Below are 22890 nucleotides of genomic sequence, written 5' to 3' on the forward strand. Positions count from 1 at the left end.
AGTGAGAAAGTCTTTTAGATGAAGAAATGGAGTGATCTAACAAGGCAGTCTTGGAGACGAGTCTATTGTGTGGGTAGAAATTAGCTCCCACCACCCTGCTCCCAGTGAGGGTGGTCTCCCCTGGGTGCTGGGGATGACATTAAAGGGATTTGTCTGTGAAGATCCGACTCTATTACCCGCAGATAATGCACCAGTCGACAACCACAGAGATCAGAGAGAAAAGCGTGTCGCTCACAACTTGTAATCATGTGTATCACAATTATCTAAAATGGTCTCATCTATTCATCTGCTTCATCTCCGCTGATTGTGGAGCAGCGTTAGAAACGCGGAGAGGTTTGCCCGAGAGCAGTGACGTGGGAGCATTTACTTTTTTAATCTCTGTGCTGGACAGACAGTGTAGGTGTCCACTACTGATGGATGGATTTAAACATTTAAAGCCAAGGAAACACGGGTGATACCTCAGAAGACAGCACCACCTGCTGGTTGCGTGTGGGTACTGGTGTGGGGGTAGGAGGGTTGGGGGGGTACGAGCACGTGTAGAAATCACTGAACACAGGGTTAGTTGGGGAATTACAAATAGATGCTGCCCAACACCATCTCACTCTCAGTTACTTCAAGTGTGCCCTGTTAGTGAATAAGTAACTAGAGTCATGGAGCCCAAAGGCTGGAGGTGTTGTGTCTTGCAAAGAAAGAGATGTCACTTCAATCCCAGCAAAAAAAGGAAAGAGTTTAGTGCTTCCAGGTCCAGTTTGAGTTAACGGTCCAGGGGCTGGAGACACAAGGTTGTTCATGTTCAGCCCAACTTTCCCAAACAGGTTGAAAATATTTGCAGTTTCATTCATGCATTCCATGCTCTCACTCTGAAACCCCTGTGTGCTGTGACGCACTGGTTGGTGTTTTAGCTGTGCAAACATTTCAGCAAAGAACTGGACTCTGCACCTCGGCGACCAGCGAGCTGTAAACCTCCCAGCCGCCACCCACCCACATGTTGCCACACACGGGACCTGCGGTGCACAAACACCAAAGGTGACTCATCCCAGTGCAAGGAGGGAACCACCCAAGTCCCTCGGCAAGCAGTGTCAGCAGCACGCCAGGATCTATACAGCTTGTGTAGCACCTGACCCCACGCTCACCTCGCCGCTGCTCCCTTGTCCTCATATCCTAATGCTGTTTGGAATGCGTTGCCGGGGCGACGGTCTCCATAAACACAGCACCTGACAACTCCAACAGGAAACCCTCCGCCGCTCTGTGGAAAATCAGATGCCATTGCTGTGTATGTGCACACACCCACTTGTTCAGATAACTGGTTCTCTATTCTTTTCATTCCTACTGGAAAACAAGACCTGGCTCATAATCATTATTGTTTATTTCTACAATGACTTTCCCAAAACTACCAATGCCCTATAATCTCAACGTGTTAGTTCATGAACTCCCAACATGGGCTCCCATTCTTCCTCATTACTATAAGCAGCCTTTCACCAATTAACTCTTATTTGCATTCAGAGGTGGCCAAGAAAGTGCCATTACCGGCCCTGCGCGCTGTTTACTCCGTCCCATCAATTTCCTGCTATTGTTGGCAGTTGAGCTGAAGCCCCAGTATTGATCCCTCACCCTGGGAGAAGATAAGGTGGGGAATCGAGATGGATTCCATATCTATTATCTAATGGAATTCCTCCTCCCAGAAAAGGGCTATGGATTTTCTGCCATTGAGGCTGTGAAAATGTGTGTCTGCGTGGGCCTCTGCTGTGTGTGTGTGTGTGTTTGCGCGCGCGTGTGTGTGTGTCCTCTCTCTCCAAGCAGAAGAATGGCACTTTTCGTGGGATGGATTAATGCGGTAAATAGAATATGGTGGAAAGTGGCACTGAGGCTTTGCGGACTGTTGAAGCATTCAGGGAAATGCACTCCCTATGAATGTGTATTGACCTGCTGCTCTCCAAACGGCCCTCTTAGAGGAGTGCACATACATAGGCTCTCATGTGTGGAGTATTGCATCAAATGCTGACAAAGCTCCCAAAGTGGTGCAGCGATGAGGGCTTTCTTTAGACCGCCGCTAGTATATCAGACAGCTTTTATAATATGGCACTTTTATAAAGGCTTTATAACCTGTGACTTATGGTTTCATTAATGTTTCACTAATGGTTTGTAGATCAGTTATAAGTCACAAATTAGATCAACGTCTGGGCTGTCATGTCTGTACAATTGGCTTGTTAGTCAGTGATTAATTCAGGGCACCTTCTAATAAACTAACATTAAACGTCATCCTCAATATTTACACATCAATAATTCATGAATACATTTTTATTCTGTTTGAACCTGCAAACATTGATTTGTTTGTCACGTAAAGGCAGTAGGAACAAGCTTAATATACAGCAGCACCGACATATAAATATTAAGTTGGTGAACCTGTTCAGTTGCTTATGTACAGACAAAAAAAAAAAAGATCTCGCCACCTGATGAATAAAAGTATTTTAGCTCCTTTCAGCTCTGTTTTGGTCTCCACCAAATTCTGATAGACATATACTGCTGTTTAAAAGTTGTTTTGTTTTCCGCAGCCAGCTTGTAATTTGGATGTGACTGATTTACTGGTGTGCGGTGATGAAGGAGGGTAAACGCCTGCCAGAGAGAACATTTCAGAATAAACATTAGTGATACGCAATCAGTAAATAATTCATTGCAACTTACGAACCCTCAGTAAGCCATGTTATTAAAAACTGTGTCTAAAGAGGATGAACCATTTTCAAAGAATATAAAAATAATTAAAATGACAAATGAGGTGTATGTTTGCACAGCATCATCAATGTTCAGTGGCTTGCATCCTTCTTTCTTTCTTTCTTTCTTCCTGCATCCATAATTCAAGTATGAACTTGTTCAAAGACAGTTAGTTATATTCACATTCAACAGATATGGAACAACCTAGCATGCGTTGTGGAGATGAGGTCTGGCCAACTGATGAAAGCAAGTCTTATTCATCTTCCTTTTAGCTCTGGAATCCCCCAACTCTTGAGGGAAATATCTTGCTGTTTAGGGGCTAATAGTTTTCTTTCTGGTGGAGGAGGATAAACGCCAGCCAGAGAGAACTGCTCTACCTCAACATTAGTTTTAATAATGGTGTAAAGCCACGAGGAGGAAAGGTAAAAGGAATCAATAAACAATGCAGGGACCATCATTATAGAAATTTCTAGCAAGGATGAGCCATGTTCAAAGAATATTGAAATTATTAAAATTGCAAAGAGGTGCTGGTATCTTTGACATGATCACTGTTCGGTAGCGTGCATCCTCTCTTTCTTCATTTCTTTCTTTTGTTCCTGCATCCTGCGAGCTGCCTTATCAGAGCATCAGATAAGCTGTGCAGATCCTCCTCTTCCTTGATCACAAACAGACATGGGCTGACCCTGTGCTGATAGCAGATCTCATTCCCATTTCCTAATATCCCACAAACATTAAGAAGACCACCCCCCTCCTCACACCACCAAAATCCCCCCCCCCCCCCCCCCCCCCCCCCCCCCCCACACACACACACACACACACACACACACACACACACACACACACACACACACACAAAAACAATGATCACATAGGCGAGGTGGGAGATGCTGGAACCGTAATATTTCTGCTCCCCATTATGATTTGATCATGTTCCAAAAAAACATGGACTCACAAAATAATGTGTTTGGAAGGCTTTGGTAATAATGAAGAATTAACCCATCACGGTGATAGCTGCTGTGCTTCTAATACACACGACAATATCACACGACAATATCACACAGCTTTAATCAATGAGTGCAGGCGGGTCTGTGGCATGTTCTGGGATGATAGGTCCCTGTGTAATCAAGCACTCTTGCACATATTGTGAATACATGTCATTGCGAGCGGTTGCTTATACAACAGTGCCTGCTTTACAACACACAGGGGACGGAGCTGTGGGGCTTTGTGTGTGTGTGTATGGGAATTGAAAACCTGCTTTGATTACTGTATATGAACTGTATCTGTGGCGCTGGTTGCAGTAGCAGGATAGCAGTCCCCGTTTACCTTTACCCGACACGCCAGTTGTTGGCATTTGCATGGATTCTGGTACGCCACAAATGCACAAACGTCAGCCAGGGTGGCCTCCTCTGCATCGCCGACTGAAACCCAGAGACAGAAGTCGGTCCTGTAATGGGGAAGGTGATAGCCTTAGTGGGTAAATGAATGTCAGTAGCAATTAGAGGCCCACGTAATAGCATCTAACAGAGAGGCCACAGCGCAGTCGGGTCAAGAGTTTACCATGTATCACCAGGATTACATCCACACGGAGCAGACACTTTCCGCCAAGGACGTCTCGAGGGCAGAGAGACAACAGGACGAGCACGCAGGCAGGGTCTACCACACAATATGAGACCAACAGACTCAGAGCAGGCGATTAATGTGCAAATAAGGCCAGGGCGAACATTGTGATAGCAGAGCTACTGCAGCTGCATCATCCCTGAAGGTATACGCCGTAGCTTGTTGTCCTACATCCAGCTGCTCGATGTGAGCATGGAGTGGGACCTCTGTGGGTTTAGATTGTGAGTGTGGGGATGAGGTAGTTCTAACAGTCTACATAAAAATGAACATCTCACACACACACATACTGAAGATACATGTCTAGCAATCTATAGTATGATGTGATCTGTGCGTTTTTTGGGGAAATAATCTGTTCACATCTTTAAATATCCATCCATCCATCCATCTATCCATTATAATGCTTTTTTGATGGCCAAGGGGGGGAGCTGGAGCCAATCCCAGCTGACATTCTGTGAGAGGTGGGGTGCAACCTGGACAGGTCGGCACAAACATATAGAGACAAACAACAATTATTACCATTCTCGCAACGTCAGAGAAAGTAAAAAATGTATTCCTGGATCCGACCCCCTGATCCAGGGCCGCACTAAAATGTTATGGGTTCTTCCCTGACCCACACCACATCCTTCCACCAAGTTACATAGGAATCCGTCAGGTAGTTTTGTGTAATCCTGCTAACTAACAGACACACAGATGAAAACATGTGGTCAAGTGTTACAGGCACGTATAAATCCTGTGCATCTGCATCTGAGGGGCTCAGGTCAGAGAGCCTCCTTCCCTGAACGTCAATATTGAGCGTCTTGTGGATGAGACCCAGCAACCAACTATATTTCAAGTCATCTTACCTACTGCAATTTTAATATCAGTGTAACACAGCGGGCAGCTAACACACAAAACTGAATATGCAAGAATTAAAGATGACCTCCTGAGAGATGCTCTGTGACCAATGAAGTAGCTTCAGTTGTTTTTTGTAATCTTGCTTACAAACATGACAAAGAAAGAAAGAAAGAAAGAAAGAAAGAAAGAAAGAAAAAAAGAAAAAAAGTCTCAAAGTGTCTTTGTCTTTTGCTGCATATTCGCAGGTTTTCCCATGAGTCTAACACACTGGGCTAATCTCATCCCACGCTTACACTGTGTGTACCAGCAGAGAGAAGGTGTATGAAGAGAGGGAGGTGGTGGTGGGGTGAAGGCAGGAGATGGATGGAGGCGCGGAGAGAAAGAGGAAGGCTGTTAGAAACCAGGGGCTGATGATTGAGTGGAATGACGGAGGTCAAATCCTCGATGGGGATACAGGAGGTGTCTAGTTGAGGCTGAGATGACACTCTGTCCTTCCTTTCTAATTCAAACTGGAGAACATCACATAAAAGACAACACAGCACAAAGCTTATGGACTCCAGATAATCTCTGGAAGGAACGTAAACGTTGCTTTAAATTAGCATTTTCTGTCATTCCTCCCCACCAGACGCCTTGGGATCACCTATAGTCATCACTGGATTGTGTGGGAGGCCGTGGATAACGATGGCATCAAGTTTAATTAGATGTAATTATCCCCCTCTCTGTATCTTCAACCTCCAGACCTCAGAGCTACATATTGTACTGTCCAAACACATCACACAGCGCCCTCTGTTGGCTGGAAGAACCGCTTCTTCTCTTGGTCTTGCTGGGTGTTTACTTGGGAGTCAGTGGTCCGTATGGAAAGTGGAGAGGTTCCAGTTTTGACGCCATTAACTTTAATATATCTGTCCCCACGGTGCAGAGCGTCTGAACACACTCTGTACTCTGGCGCCAAGCTGGATAGTTTGTCACCTCTCTGAAGCCGACTGGCGGAGGAGGAGGAGGAGGAGAAGGAGGGGGGGGGGGGGGGGGGCAGGTTGTGGCTCCAATTGAAACAAAAAGTGTATCAAGCTACAGAAGCACTCACTCTCACACTGTATCCTCAGAGACTGTACACCAGAAGGAGGCTTTAATAGTGTAAACATGTGATTTGACTGTGATTTGAGGCTTTTAATCTCCCCTCTGTCACATGTAAACCTGCTCCCATTCATCTTATTATAACTGTAGCGCACTTTACAAATTAACTGCAGATGATTTTTGCTGCACCCACGAACACATGCAACAAGCTGCACACGTAGACTGTCTGTAAAGATGGACGATGGGTCACAATCCAGAAATGAAGCCAAAATGAAGCCAAAATATCCTGAATAAGGATGCCTCCATCTTGCGTATTTGCAACCATAGTGAACGGGGGAGGGAACAGCAGAGGTTCTTCGGCTCGACCAATCGTGATGCAGTCATTATAGCACTAAATAACCAATTAAAACCAAACTTACTAAATAATTAATAATTGAATCAGTGATAAAAAACATCTAAAATGACAGAAACCATCTTTGAGAAAAATTTTTTTTTCTTTTTCAATGGTTCATGTTCATCCACTAACATGGAGGAGGGTTTTATGACCTATACTGCAGCCACTATCGGTGGTGATCAAGACACTTTGACTTCACTTTTGTGAAGCAGCCATATTGTCTGTCTGTATTTACAATCAACAGCTGCACATTGAATTGAGTATTTCAGTGATCTTATGTCGTTCTTATTATTCATGAACATTATGGGCTATAAAAGCCAAACTCTTCTCAAAACTTTATATAGCAGTGGTTCTCAAATGGGAGTGTGCAGACCCCCGGGGGTCTGTGGCACATTGTCTCATCCATTAAAAGGATCATGAAATATTGTCTTCCTGCGTTGACATGGTGAAAATATTTTAATAGATGTCTAATATCTTTTGTAGACATTTCTCTTGTGTTGTTAATAAATAAATAATGATGATGAATTTAACACCCAAGGACACCTCATAATATATCATAAATAAACCCACAGATACTTAAAGTAAAACCAGACGTTAAAATCAGATTAGGAGACACAAACACAATATTGTAACACACAATACACAGCTGAGAAGAAGTGTAAAGAATAAGAGGAAATCTCAAATTATTCCAAGGGACATATTTGAGGGGGGTCCCGGAATATTTTCTATCTTGAAAAGGCTCATTGAAAAAATTGAGAACCTCTTTCATGTAGAACAGAGCTTATTTAGAAGAAGAAGTATAGTAACAACATTCCAGGGTAACAGTGAGTACATGTTGACTGATTGAAGAAGAACATGTCGCAGTTTAATGGCTTCAATTTGAGCACAGTTTTCCTTCCCACTAACGGTAACTTGGCCGTTTTCAACATGCTCACAGATGAAACTGTTTGCATCCTATAATAATCTCCTGTGTCCATGGCAACCACATTTCGTCTGGTACCCAGGAGCTCAGGTGCACGCTGTTCCTCCACACATTCTGCACACGCACACGCACATGCACACGCACACTCACACGCACACACACAAGCTAACGGCTCCCCTGACAACAGAGCACAGCTTGCATGGAGTGAATGAAATGAATACCAGAAACACCCAGCAAACTGTTACATCAACCCTTTCTGGCAGAGTCCTCCCATCACATCTGCTTTTGTTATCCCTTCTGTTGGGTGAGGGTTCGGCTGAAATCCTTTTTTTTGCTTTCCCCTCATCCTCGGGGTAAGAATAAAGGAGTTGTGATGGTATGTGCGAGGATGCTATCGCTGACACGTGAAGAAAAAAGAAGTAAAGCCAATTTAACCATTTAGCACCGCGTGAATTCCAGCACAGGTTTCAGGTCATCGTGGACGCAGGGTGGTGAGTGACACTCATAAGATTGATACAGTCTCATCAGAGAGTGTCCGTGTTGGACAGAATACATATTACAATGCTCCTCGTGTCTGTTTGCCAATACGACCTTGCCTGTCAAAGACTCCTAAGTGGCGTAATTGCTTGTACAACCTTCAGGAGGTTGAGCACGATCGTCCCACATCAGATTCAAGCATTTCTGGGCAGCACATGGACGAGGCACATTAAGGGCGGTGTCTGTTCCCTCTCTTCTCCTCCTCCCCGCCTTTAATCCCTCTTTCCATTCTCTCCATCCCTCTCCCCCCCCCCCCCCTTTTTTTATGAGAACAGTCACATTCATTCCCCCTTGCTCTCCTATACCGCAAGTGAAGTCCCAGCCAGCCGCCAGTCTTTGCCTTGGGGGTGTGCGATAGAAGAGCTTTCATTTATTAACGATTATATCGCTAACACAAACCAGACCAAAGGGCTCGTTTTCCTGCTGATCCTCAGGAGCAGCGCTGGTCATCAGAGGCAACGGTGGGAAGTTTCCCACGTGGCTGAGATCTGATGGCTTCAAATGAATCCTCTGATCGACGTGTCAGGGCAGAACAGAGAGCCGTCACATTCAGCCTCGTGTCCAAAGTCAAAAGTCACTGGTTTCCTGACGCAGAGTGTGTCAGATGTCTTTTTTTGTTTTGATGGATATAAAACCAGTCTGATGTGAAATCTGAAAGGTCCCGTGGAACAGTGTATTTCCCTGCTGTTACAATGGGGCACAGTGTTTCAGGACCATGTTAAATATACACTAACACACATTTCCATCTATTTTTTTCAGAACAAAATCCTGTCTTCATGTGGATCAGTTAAACAGTTGCAACATGAATTGTAAATAAAGATGGAAAACATGACAGCTCCCGAGAAGTGAAGCCTGAGTCTTGATCTCCACCTGGTGGCTGCCTGCAGTACAGGTCATAAACTGCCCTGCTCCATGTTCATGGACGGGACATGGAACAAACTAAAAAGTCAAAGCACACATTAAACACATTTTTCTCAAAGATGGTTTCTGTCATTTTAAGTAGTTCTTATCACACTGGTGTATGTGCTCATTTTAGTTTGTTTGGTTTAGATTGTTTATTTGATGCTATAAAATTGGCTGAGATTCAGTCTGAGACTGAATCTTGATTGGTCAGCATCGGTTTCATTTCTGGAAAGTGGGTGAAATATACAGTCAATGGTCACAACGTAGGTCACAGGTTTGACCATCAATCCATTATCCGTTTTGAGGCTCGTGGTGGGCGGGGCTGGACCCAATCCCAGTTGCCATTGGTGGGGTGCACCCTGAACAGATCACCAAACAACAATCAATGCTCACATTCACATCAATTTAGAGTCTCTTATTACTCTAAACCAAATCTGCTGGACTGTGGGAGGAAGCCAGAGTACTCAGAAAGGCCACAGAAAGGCCAAGCTGGGATTTGCATCAAGTGACAGTACTATCAACTGTTCCACCAGGCAGCCTTCCACAGTATCATCCCTCAAACCATAAACCTGATGACTTTTTAGGGTAGAAAACCATTTCTGTAATATTTCACAGTGTAATACTTTCTGGGTAACATTTGACCAAATATAGCAGTTACTTGCAGGTAATAAGTTTGTGGTTTGAAAATTGTTTATATAATTTTTGCCATTTTGGTCACTTTGTTGACTGTAAAGATGGGCCAACCAAAAAACTCTGACATTTTATTTACTCCACATCCTCTTGCTTTTATCATAAGGCTATAATGGAGGGAGCGGAGGAGATGAATGCCCAGTTATGGCCCACTAGTAGTGCATGTTACTATTTTGATCATTAAAACGTCTAATTCTTTATTCGTGCAGATGCAAAAAAATGAAACCTCAGAACATTTCTCGGGGCCAAGTGGCAGATGTGTGGTGATTTTGATCAAAGTGTTCATAGACACAATAGCTGAACCTGAGTTACTCAACATGTAACTAATTCCAAACATAACCAATGATGCAAAATGATGACAGAGTAAACATGTACTTAGTGATTTGGCAGTCTGTCCGGTCGCACCATTACATTACTTACGAGGCGAAGGTGGAGCCAACACAGAAGCATGTTGGCTTGCTGGCAGACGGGCTGCTCTAATGGTCGCTCTGTTGGCCTCCAGTAATCCAGCCCAGCTCCCCCGTCTCAGCAGCCCTCCATCTGTCACTGGAAGGCCGCAGCGGTCCCCCAGGTGGGAGCGTTGTGTCGGCCTGGCAGGGTCATTACAGCAGGGCCCGCTGGTGCAGTCCCTGCCCAGCTCTGGTCCCTGCCAGGTAGCGAGATCTCACACAGAACCTAATGTATTCACACTAATTAAACTGAGCCAGGCAGCACGAGCGCCCAGCCGTTAAAATAGAAAGACCAACTGTTTGTGTTACGTGATGGCACTGTCACATCCTCGCACTTCGTACCACCTGGATCATCTGGATCTGAGAGAGACCACAGAGCGCTGTCATCCTTTTAAATATCAACAAACACTTTCTTTTTGAAATATCTTCCACCAAAGGTTTCACGGACAGCAGGGAGCTGACCGGAAAAGAGGGGAGAGAGATGAAGGACGACGTGCCACAAAGGAAGCTGGTCATTATTGAACCAGGGGCATCTTAGCTCATGGGCCACCAGGAAGCCTTCCAAACGTGTTTTTAAATCATTATATGAATCTTAAACATGAACAAATATAAAATGAATTTGATATTTACATCAGAACTGATCACACATGAATACCACAAGACAAGAATATCATTAGAGGCAAGTGGAGTCCCTAGCTCCAGTTTATGTTTTTGGGTTGTACATCCATCTGTCCTTACGTCCCCTTCTTGTGAACGTGATATCTCAAAAGTTGAACTGATTTGATTTTGGTGGTCAAAAGTCAAGGTCACGGTGACCTCATGTTCTTGTGGACGTGATATATCGGGAACACCCATGTGGAATTTGATTAAATCTTGCACAAACATTCACTTGGACCCAAAGACAACCTGATAAGAATTAGTAGGCCGAATGTCAAGGTCACTGTGACCTCACAAAACACTTATGAATGCGGTATCTTAAGAATGCCTTGAGAGAATCCTGTCAAAGATGATATAGTTTGTTTATATGATTCAGACGTGTGAGCAGATGGGAAAACTCCTGTGTTTAAGGCAGTAAAAAGCAAATGACACAACAGAAGAACAATTTTATCTCTGCGCAGTATGTAAAGGGAGTGATGGTGGTGGTGGTACCAAGGGATTGAAGAGCAAGGGGGTGGATGGGAAGGAGGACACAGATCAGCTGCAAACCTGGCAACCCAAACACTTTATTCCAAACCATGGCTGTGTGGAAGCACATCATGGGTAACTGCAGAGGTCGAGAAGTGAAGGAGACGGCTGATATGTGCTTGTGTATCATATATGTGTCCTATATGTCTCCATGAGAGACAGCTGCCCCATCATGCACCACTCCCATAACCATAAAAGGAAGATCTGTGATGTTTGGGTCCCATGACATTTACATATCCATTTCTTTTAATCCCCAAAGACGAATTACGTGTGTCGTTTATTTCTTTGTTTTCTTGTCAGGAAGGAAGCTGCTCTTCTTGGCGACACCGGGACGGACACAGACACGACGATCGCCGAATGCAGCCGTCCAATATGTTTGATTGCAGATTGGTGATATCTCTCCAGAAGTGTTGTACAGGTGGACAGGGCCAGATTGCACACAAGTAATCATGTAAAGTGTGAGGGGGGGGGGACACAGTGAGCAGGTGTTCGATTGTGAGATGTCCACTTGGGACAGAGTCAAGTCTAGAGGTTGGCAGCGGCTGTGATTGATTGATATTTCTTCTATGTTGTGCTCCGGGGAGAAATGAGGGAAAAGGTCTGGCCATGATGGTTAACTTGTGATATTCAGAATTTATACTGCAGTTATGGACGCTTGGCGGTTGTATTGGTTTATGCTGACATTTAATGTTATGACAAATTTGAGATAGTGAAGTAATGACCCATGCCATATTTCCGGACCAGTTCTTTATGATATGTGAGTTATATTTAATGCTTTAATTTGCTCTTTTTGACTTTATTATATAATTTATACGGTTGTGTTTTATTTTGTTAAGCGCAAATTTATTTTATTTCATTTAGCTTTATATTTAGTGCTAACAATGTTTTTTTAATGATGCTTTCCTGTCATTTAATTAACACAGTCTTTTTAACCACTATTTAGCGACTTCATAGTAAATGCAAACATTACTTGCAAATCTTCAGAGAAATTCCTACATGTGATACTTTTACATTAACAGTGGGTGTATATGACCTCATTATTTATTTCATCATTATATCTTATTACAACCTTATAAATATATTACATTGCAGAGTGTATTTCAGTGTAATATCACTATCAAAAATTCATTGCATATGCCATACATTCTTTCAGTGTCATCATTGTGTTTACATTGTTCCTGACTTGTGCTGACTTGCCTTTGTACGCTGTGCCAGTGATGGTCCGACCACATATCGCGGCTGACCCACAAGCCCTTGCCTGCCAATTTGCATGAATCCCAGTCTAGATCTGGCAGTTTCCAGGCAGCACACGCGGGGAGATGCCCCGGCCCAGCGCAGAAACCAGGCCACCAACCCAGAGAATGGGAAGCCTGCCTGCCAGAGTGACAAATGTGTGCGGAGCCCAGTAACTGCCTCCTCTTGTGTGAGCGGTGTGTGGGTACGCCCCGTTGTGACATGACAAATAAAGGGTAAGAGGTGCTGCAGGGCTCAGAATAAAGCAACTCGACAAATAACAGATGTATAGATGTGGCCTTAATACACTGAAATAGAGCTGGTTTTCAAGAATATGCATGTTTTTCTCAGCTTCACTGTAGTATCATAGCCAGAGAAGATAAACAGAGGGAAGAAGGATAAGGCAGCACACAACCAGCGTGAGGTGCTACGAGTCTTTACAGGTCTGTCACTAAGGAACGTTTACCTCATCTAACTGAGTTTTGTCTCCATTAATAAAGACTCCTGAGACACTACCTGGTCATTAGCGTGTGGACGAGATGACATAATACCTCCGTCGAGGCCCAACCGTCGTCTTATGAGACCACATTTAATTGGATCTGCACTTGTATATATCAGTCCCAAAAAATTTCAGATTTTCTTTATCATACCATTGATTATTCCCTGAGGAATCAAGGAACCCCACCCCCGAATTCAGATCTGCAACGAAATATATGTTGAGTTCTTTCTTGGGTCATTCCCTACCCCTCCACAAAATTTTACAGAAGTCGGTCGAGTAGTTTTTGCGTAATCCTCCTAACAAACAAACAAATGCAGACGGAAACATTACGTCTTTGGTGGAGGTAATAAAACTAAGTATTATTAACAGGATGAAACACAACAGGATCCACAGCAAAATGGCTTCCTCCCTGACCCCGCCCCTTCTTTCCACTAAATTTCGTGATAATCCATCAAGTAGCTTTTGCATAATCTTGCTAACAAACAAATAAAGAGACGAAAACATAACCTCCTTTGTGAAGGTAATTAAAAGAATGAAACCTCAAACTACCTCCTGATTTATTCTTTATGTTTCCATTGCACTTTGTTGCATTTTATTTGTTTTTATAGATTTACGCTGGGACTTGGCTTCTTTATGAACCTGACTTTGTGCACTGGAGTAAACAGGCCTTTTGCGGGTCTAAACTGTTGGTAACACACTGTTGTCTTAGCTCTGTTAATGATACTTGATATGAAAATGTCAGGTGCAGCTAAAGGAGCGTGTCGGAGAGTTTAATGAGTTCCTAAGTGCTTAAGTAGCTGCATTCGGAGACACCACGGGGCTCGAGATGGGTCTCTCTCATCTCTCCAATTAGATATGAGCAGAGGCTTACTGTACTGTGAGGCCAATCTGAAGTGACAGTCAGAAAACAACATGGCGTGGACTGAGGGGATGAAAGATGGGAGTCGACCGGAGCGTGACAGACCAGTCATTTCCCAGAGTGCAACACTGACACTCATGTCTACCTCTCTCTGTGAGCATTAGGCCGAGAGGAACAACACAGCAACAGCGGTTGGCTGCAGTTATTTTAATCAGGAAAATCCAGTTGCAGATACATCAACTAAACTCTGTGATGTTGGTTTAACAATGTCACAATACAGCAGTAGTATGTGTAACAGAGTTGAATATGCATTTGCAGTATTTACCTTCATAAAGGAGGTTCTGTTTTCACCCATGTCCTTTTTTTGTTGGTTTGTTTGTGAGCAAGATTACACAAAAAACTACAAAACGGATTTCAAGATAACTAAGTGGAAGGATGTGTTGTGGGTCAGGGAAGAATCTCTTCAATATCAGTGCAGATCCACATCAGGGTGCAGATCCAGAATTCTATTATCATTTATTATAAATCCACTTTTCAACCTTTTTCGTAATTCATGCATCTTGTTAAAAAGCCTGGCACATTAAGGGAACTTATTTCTGTGAGTGTGTGAAATTTGGTGCAGCTTGATTGAATCTACGGGACCTTGGCTGTGATACGCTCTCTGCTCAGTGCCATTTTAGTTATTGTTGTAATTACACAGAATCTGTGTAAACAGTTATTATCTGACATGTGAAGGCCTCCACAGACAGTCCTTCAATTGGAAAATTTGCTAAAGTCTCAGCACCTCAACATCCACTTTTGGGGACCCCCCCGTTTATTATGTTAATGTAATATACGGAAGAGTATTGCATTCACTTGAGAAAAAGGATATAGTTTGAAATCCTGGGAGAAGCTCTCATCTATATTACTTAAAGACACGGAAATCTGCCAATGTTAAAAACTACAACAAAAATAAAATTAGACAGGAACTATAGGCGGGTGGTTTCTCTCTTGAAAATAAAATATTTCTGCTGTTTGATTTGTGTATAGGGGCTTCACTCGAGTACAGAATTGATCAGAGAATGTTGTTGTTCGGCTCATTTCGTCAGAAGAAACAGAAATCATCTCCAAAGACTCTCGTGTTCCGGCTCTTTCCATCTACTCACAATGCGACAGTCCACTGGTTACATGAGCAAATACAGAAAAGCGTTCAGTGACAGGAATTCCACCAGAAAAGGTTATTTAAGGGTCACTGAGACGTTTCCATGCACGTCCAGCTCACTCCCACTGCCTCTGATGCACAACGTGCCGGCGGACTTGTGTTGTGTTGTGATGATAACGTGAGCCCAGCGCCGACATTGCAGCTGTTTACACTCTCATTGCAACACCCATCCCCTGGGTTACATAATGCTACGTATACGTGCATGAGGGTGGTATGTGAGGAGAGAAGGAGGAGGTGGGAGGGGAGAGAAATATACACATACTGCTGGAGCTGTGGTGAAACAATCAGAAACATCCTCCACTTCTCACTGGTGTTTTGGTTGTGGATTAACGTGCCAGACGTGGAACCGTGCACGTGAATCACAGCTGTATCATCCTGAAGGAGGTGCTCGGCCCCATCTTTCTCACACATTGTACAGCTTTGCACATGTGCACGGAGAAGCGTATCTCTACATGTATCTGCCCAATCAATCGATCCAAACAACATCCAGACAGAAGCATAATCCCAAATAAATGGCATGTTTATCTCCTGCAGACGACGGCCGCGTACCAATCAGGATTCAGATGGAAACGTTTAGTTGTGGTCCGACAAAAAAAACCTGCACTTCAAAAGGACTTTTGATGTTTCCCTTCTGTTTTTCCAGGACACTCATGCATCAATAGTTTTGTGAAAAACACAGACTCTGAGACAATATTAGAAACAATGCCCGCAGGCGGTTCTTTGAAGCTGAACGCCAGAGCCAGTCGGCCAGTCAGCCCATTGATAGCGTGCTACTCTCTCCACTAGTTTGTATGATGCTGGTTTTTCAGCCGCGCTGGAGGTAATACAAAACAGCTCCTTTCCCACCCCCCACCCCCCCCCCCCCCCCCCCCCCCCCCACCCCCACCCCCACCCCCCTCCAACCTATGTCAGCAGTGATGTTAAATCTTAATATTGCGGCCCGGGCTTCAACAGAGGCCGGTGGAAATCTCGCCGCCATTTGCTCAGTGGAGCATGTAACATTTGGCATAAAGCAACTCGAGCGGCTCATAATGCACTCATATCAAGTTAATATAAGCAAAGTCAAAGAGTATCCTTGTGCCTTTAGTCCTCTGAAGTACTGAGTAAATATTCATCATGGCACGGGTTCACATTCAAGACCAGACTTGCTCTACACTGCGAGAAAGCAGATGTATCCCAAGAAGTCGTAGCAGTCAGTAAACTCCGGCACTGCACTCACAACACAATTCTCTCTCACCGTATTTGATCAGGTTTTATGTTAAGTCTTCGCATCAGATGTCTTTAGATTGTGGGCTGAGCCTCGCCGGGAACAAACATCACCGCTGGGACGCTAATCATAGCTGCAGCTCTTGGAATAGCTGCCCCAGCAGGCGTGAAATCATGCATACGTTAGAGCAGCCATCAGGGATTACATAGGTGTTCTACTTCTCCGACAAACACACACACAGGGAAGTACTTCATGTAATCGTTCCCCCTGTAATGAATGATAATAAGCCCTACATAGACGGATGATCGTCTATGGAGAAGATTACTGCTGTCTTTACTGTGTACATGACACCACAGAGGAGGAGAGAGCGTGAAATACCTGTATTCACACCTGACCTTCACTAGATATAAGAAATGCATATGGTTTCTGAGGAAGGTCCATGATGATTCTTGATGTCAAGTTTTTCATTGCATCATTAAAAAATGAGCATTTCCCAGTTAACCTTCCCCGACTGCTTTCTCTCCCCGGTATCCATATTTCATTAGCACTTCTCACCGTTCATCCCCTTCTCCTCTTCATCCCGGCTCCTCTTCTTCGTGCCGGTACAGTTGACTGCACAACAGGGAGCAGCTTATATTCTGGGTTCCTCTTAATTATTGATGGGCCTCTCGACACGTAGCCTAATCCATCTACACAACTTGAAATACTGACACGGGCTTTCTGAGGTGTAACTTCTCCTTATGAGATTAGAGGCTGACCCATTTTTCACCTGATTTTACGGTGAATACAGGAGCGACTGGCATCTTGTGGTGTTGGCCTGGCTACCTATTCAAATCACTAAGAAAGAATCATTTAATATTTATTGCAGGGGCTACATTTTCTTCAGGGTCATCCATTTCATGTAAGGATATTATGTAAAACATGTAAATTGGCTATTCGTATGCATAGCAGTGCCAATCACGCCGACATATGACTAGCGCTGGTGTTGTGCCGGATTTGGGCGCATGAAATAGATTTGTGGGTCTTGACCTAAAGTGCTTACTGGTGGTCGACTTTCTGTCGGATTGAGGCACGAAACATGAAACGACAGCCACTCTGTGCATATGTTTTAAACAGTAACTGTCTGTCACGTCTTGAAATAGGTCTTTACTTTGACTTGCAGGTATAGTAGGTTGGTGGCAAACGGTTCCAAAAACACACTCAGACTCTTGGGCGACACCAAAAAACAAAAGTTGGTCACAGAGGAATAAACATTAGGAAAATGCTGGATCGCTGACAGAGAAACTGACGAGACGAAGTGGCCCTGAGGTAAGAGAAACACACAGGGACTGAATACACAAAGGAACTAGAGGAGACCCTAATTAAGTCGGGGCAGGTAATCGACAAAGGAGACAAACCACCAGTGGTGGAACATAATGAAGAACATTTACTTTGTTACTCTACCCAAGAACATTTTTCACACATCTGTACTTTACAAAAATGTTTTATTTTCTGGTACTTTTCACTTTTACTCCACTACATTTTTACATTATTGTTTTAGGTGCAAACAAATATGAATCCAAAAAATCCAAATATACAAAACAAAGTATAAGTACAAGAAGATTAAAAGTCTAAACTGAAATAATCCACTTAAAAAATGAGTATATACAATAGAAAGTATTTTAATAGGTTATATAGGAATTTTGGGGGCTGATGCCGATATTAAGCAGTAAAACATTTCTGATACCAATATATCTGCCGATATGTGATTGGCAATGATTCCTAAGATGACGTAATCATACTCTTATAACACAGAACTGTGATCATGGCTTTTTATATTTTACAGTTTAACCATATTATAAACAACTATAGATAAAAAGATAACACAAATACAGCCAAGTATATGGAACTTGAATTAAGAAAATAAACATACGCTTCTTAACATACAATGTAAACATGAATGCACATTTCTTTTCTGCATTGTTTATTCTGTAAAATAAAAGTTTTCATATCGGCAAACACGAACGCAGACACCGATGTGTCTGTGAAAGGCTTGAATCAGTTGATTGTATAAATCACTAAGGCTCTAGTCTAAATATTGCAATAAAGAAGAAGAAAGGAGTCAATATTCTAACACCAGCGTTTTATAAATACACTGCTGTGATATTGGCTAAAATCACATCGCCTACGAGCACTCAACTGCTGCCCACAGTGTTTACCAGTGGCTTTAGTAGTCAACTAGTGCCTCTACTGAGACACTGGAGGACATACTGTGCTCTGATGGGGTCTCCAACACAGCCACTGACACACGTAAGGTCAGAGCCTATTGATTTTTAACACTGCTCAATAAGACAGCAGGCTGCTCGCTGCAAAAGATACCACTGTAGAGCTGGTGTAGAGCAACACGGCCTCGGCTCAGTTACACTGGCTGCTACATCCATTTCATGTAGGTGCGCTATAATGAAAAAGCAATACAGGGGGATCTCTATATGATTGGCTTTCCACCTGGATGCTTTCATCCATTTTATCTCTCAGATCAGCAATCACCTTGAGGAAGAAAGGCTGCAGGGAATAGGGGAGGCCTCCCTCGCTGCACCATGCACTACAGAGGAGCAGCCAGGGCTGCGGCCTTTGTGTGCCGCACACAGCATACGTAGGTGGGAGGGAAAAGTGGGGCATGGCGCCTTTTAATGTGCAGGGTGGTATTATATATCCTTTTAATCATGCTCCCCCACCCAGCAGCAGTTTAGGATGAGAGTGACGGAGAGCCAACACAAAGCTAATTCCGCCCCTGTCACATCTGATCGTCTCTTACCTCGCAAATGAGCAGCGGTAATGACACTCGCCTGATGGCCCATGCTCATGCACATTTGCGGGGGTAATGTTTGATAGAAATCAATCCGTGATAATATGGTGGATGGGAGCGCTGAGGTGATTTTCCAGAGATGGGTTTGGTGTATTGTGAATGGTTCAGGCTCTGGGGGAATGTCTCCGAATCAGCGAGCAGGCCAAGCAATATTTTTCCAGAATCTTTAACCTGTAACCCTGAAATGCACATTATGTTATGTTGTTTTTTTGCCTCATGATGTTTAGCACTACTTATGGTCGTCAGTGGGATTGGTGTTTTAAATGTAACATTTATTTTATCGTCAGTAAAAGTGTGAATTGAATCAGAATGATAATCTTGCATGGTCAGTTAAGTAAAGGGACTCACTGAGCCGTAAGAGCAAAACTAAAATAAAACACTACAATCCAATTATTTTGAGTCAGCCAACACAGGAATACAACAGCATTACAGCAGAACACCATTCAAATGTATAGTAGATCAATTCACACTATTTAGTATAATAACCGGCAAGTTCTGGCAGAAAAAGTATATTATTGTGACTTTCTCTGGATGTATGAAGCAATAAAAACCAAATAAGTCTCCCAAGGGTATTATGAGTTAATATATGTCTTAATAAAAAAGAAATCTCCCTCGACAAAGAAGGTTTTTTACAGTTTTGCAACAAATAAAAATTTAGTTTAATAGTCTCCGGTGCTGAATAAGCTTCTTGCTGTTTCCAAACAAAAGAATAATAAAAAAGAAAACACAATCTAGAAATACGTTAAGGTTGTAGGATTAACACAAAACGTACCAGCGAGGAGACGATCACTCAAACGGCAATAATACGATTTTAATTATCTGGGCAAGTGTTAACAGACTGGTGAGTAAATTGAGAGTCCCAGACTTAAACAGGGAACATCAATTATTCTAACGATGACCTGATATAATGGTAATGACTAACTTGACTTTTTCATTCATTTCGTATGTAGTGTATGAGGGAGGGGATATGTTGAGAGTCACTAACAACACCATGAATTATACATTTCTCCAGCGACAGAACATATTATGGGCTCTGAGAGGCAATATGAGCAAATCTCCCTTTTTATTCATGCCAGTCCTGTTTAATGAATCACTGGGAGATTGCTCTCACTGTTGCCATTAATCAGAGCTTCTCTGCTGCTGATTGAAGAGGGTAATATGAATAGGAATACCAATGAGTGCAGGAATGTGCGCTGGCTGAAAAATGGCAGAATAACTCAGCCGTACACAGACAGCCGAGAGCTGTGCAAAGTCAAGAGACAACCTTGTCCCGTCCTCACAAGGAAGTCCATTACAATTTTTACCGCGTTCTCTGAGGATGAAGAGAGACTGTATGAAACCACTGTGGACCCACAGGAGACGGAGACGATTTGTTTTTTTTAAACTGCTATTGGAAAACCATGTACCACAGTCCTATTGGTGCTACAGAGGATGTGTGATGCCACGTCAAGTCCCAAACACAAATTTGCTTCATTGATCGAAGAAAACTGGACCAGTCTCTTCCTCCAGGGAGTGTTTTGTTCATAAATTGAATCTATAAATTTGTCCATATGCAGTTAGTGTCTGTAGAATAAGGACAAGTCATACACCATTTAGGTTTGTTGGGTGCAGTTTCTCTTTAGGTTTTCATATTCTGTTTCTGTCTGCCTCTAAAACCTTTACAAAGTTTGAAGAGTGGGACCAAGATGTTTAAAGTAGTTTAGATATTTTGGAAAATATAATTCACTTTCTCTCCTAGAGTCAGGTGAGAAGATCAATACCACTTTCAGATCAGTCGGATCATATAATGATAATGTATCCCAGATACGAACTTGAGCCAATGACGTCATTTGGAGTCAGAGTCTGCGCAGTAGCGGTTGGAGGATGGAGTCGTGGTAATGAGGTCCCACTGATACACTCCTTCGATCGCAGTCAGTCTCAGTTGTCAATCATGACATTTTATCCCATCTTATAGCATGAAATTACTAATTATTTTTGTCAGTGTCCCATCCACTAACATGGAGGTGGCAGGGATTGTGACCTATACTGCAGTCAGCCACGAGGCAGTGATCAAGATGCTTTGGCTTCACTTTTTGAGAGTTGTCGTCCATCTTGATAAACAGTCATATGTCAGCCAGTGCCAAGAAAAGACTGTTAGCATTCATGAAGCCACAATTCATTTGACAGCTTTTACTAAGCTAAGCTCGTTAAATATATTTCTGGTTTATGAAATATGATCTGTAGATGAGTGAGTCTAGTAAATGTAGGAGGTGATTAGCTTAGCTTAGCACCAAGCCTGAGCTGTGTCTCAATCCTTTCGGAGTACCCGGTCTACACAGCCGATGTCAGCTGCATCCTTCATCTGCAGCGTGGACTGAGTCGGCTGAACCGAAACGAGAGTGTCTGGTCTTCTAATTGCATCACCGGCTTATCCTGCCCTTATAGCCGTTGCCTAGCAACAGAGCTACGGACAAAAAAGTTCTTCGGTTGATTCAAAGCGTTGAAAGGTGGGTTTTTTTAACACATGTACCGTAAGCTGTTCTGTTGAGTACTATTCCATTTAAGAAATGAATTCTTCTGACGTTTTTGCCTTGCTTTTTGCCACCATTAACTCATGCAAATTAAGAAAACCACTTCATCACTTTGATGACACATGCGCTGCAAATAGTCACAACACATGCAAAGACAGAAACGCGCTGCAAACAGCGAAAACGACACCGGGAATGATTCCAGAGGACCCTAAAAAGTGATGAACCTGGCTGTAGTTCAATGCTTTGTGAAGTTAATGAAGTCTGCTACTCGTCAGTGGTGATGGAACTTCACAAAGCTTTGAACTACAGCCAGGTTCAACACTTTTTTAGGTCCCCCGGAAACATTTCTGTTGTGCAGTGGCTCCGTCATTCATGTCTGAGAGGTTGGGTGCAGGAAAGCGGATGATTTTGGAGGCAACATGTGTGATACTGGTGAGATTGTTTTTAGTGGAGATGGACCTCATGGTGTGGAAACAGTAGCTCACAGCAGGAGGATTTGAGTTATGCTTTTGTGAAGTAACAACAGTCGGCACAGGGCAACAGAAATGACATTGAGTCTTTAGCTGGGATCAATTATGGATAAGCTATCAGTGATGTATTGATCAAAGCTTATTGTCTGTGTGACTTTAGGATTTAATGTTACCCTTGTTTTGCATCATTTAACTTAATTGACTGAAAGTGACTGTGAAGGGCAATGAACCAAATTTTCGCACAAACCTGATAAGACGATATGATAGTTTCTCTAAAACCCAAGGACACGGACACACACACACACACACACACACACACAGTCTGGAGCGTACAGCGTGGCTATCACACGGAGCGTTCCATCATACTGTCACTCACATCTGCTGCCCTTTCTCATTACTGCACCCTCCCGATTCTCCCTCTCCTTTAAATCCCCTTCAGCCAAACCCGTTTTTTACTCCCCTCCCCTTCACTTCAGCCCTGCACCTTATTCCCCTGCTCCCCTTTCTTCCTGCTCCACACTCTTTTCTTCCGTGCCAACAAAAAAATTCTGAATTCCTCAGGACGTGGGTGGCTTGGCGGGGAGGCAGGTGGGCTGACATGCTTTTACACCAGCCTGATGTCCGCTGAGCCTCAGACAGCATGTTCGCAGTCTAAATAAAGGCCACAGTCAAAGTGGTTTCAATACGCCTCCCATGATTGAAACCGAGAAGTGATTTTTCACATGTGCACACCGGCTAGAGCGCCAGAACAA

Source organism: Hippoglossus hippoglossus, chromosome 15, assembly GCF_009819705.1.
Source record: "Hippoglossus hippoglossus isolate fHipHip1 chromosome 15, fHipHip1.pri, whole genome shotgun sequence".
Classification (NCBI taxonomy): Eukaryota; Metazoa; Chordata; class Actinopteri; order Pleuronectiformes; family Pleuronectidae; genus Hippoglossus; species Hippoglossus hippoglossus.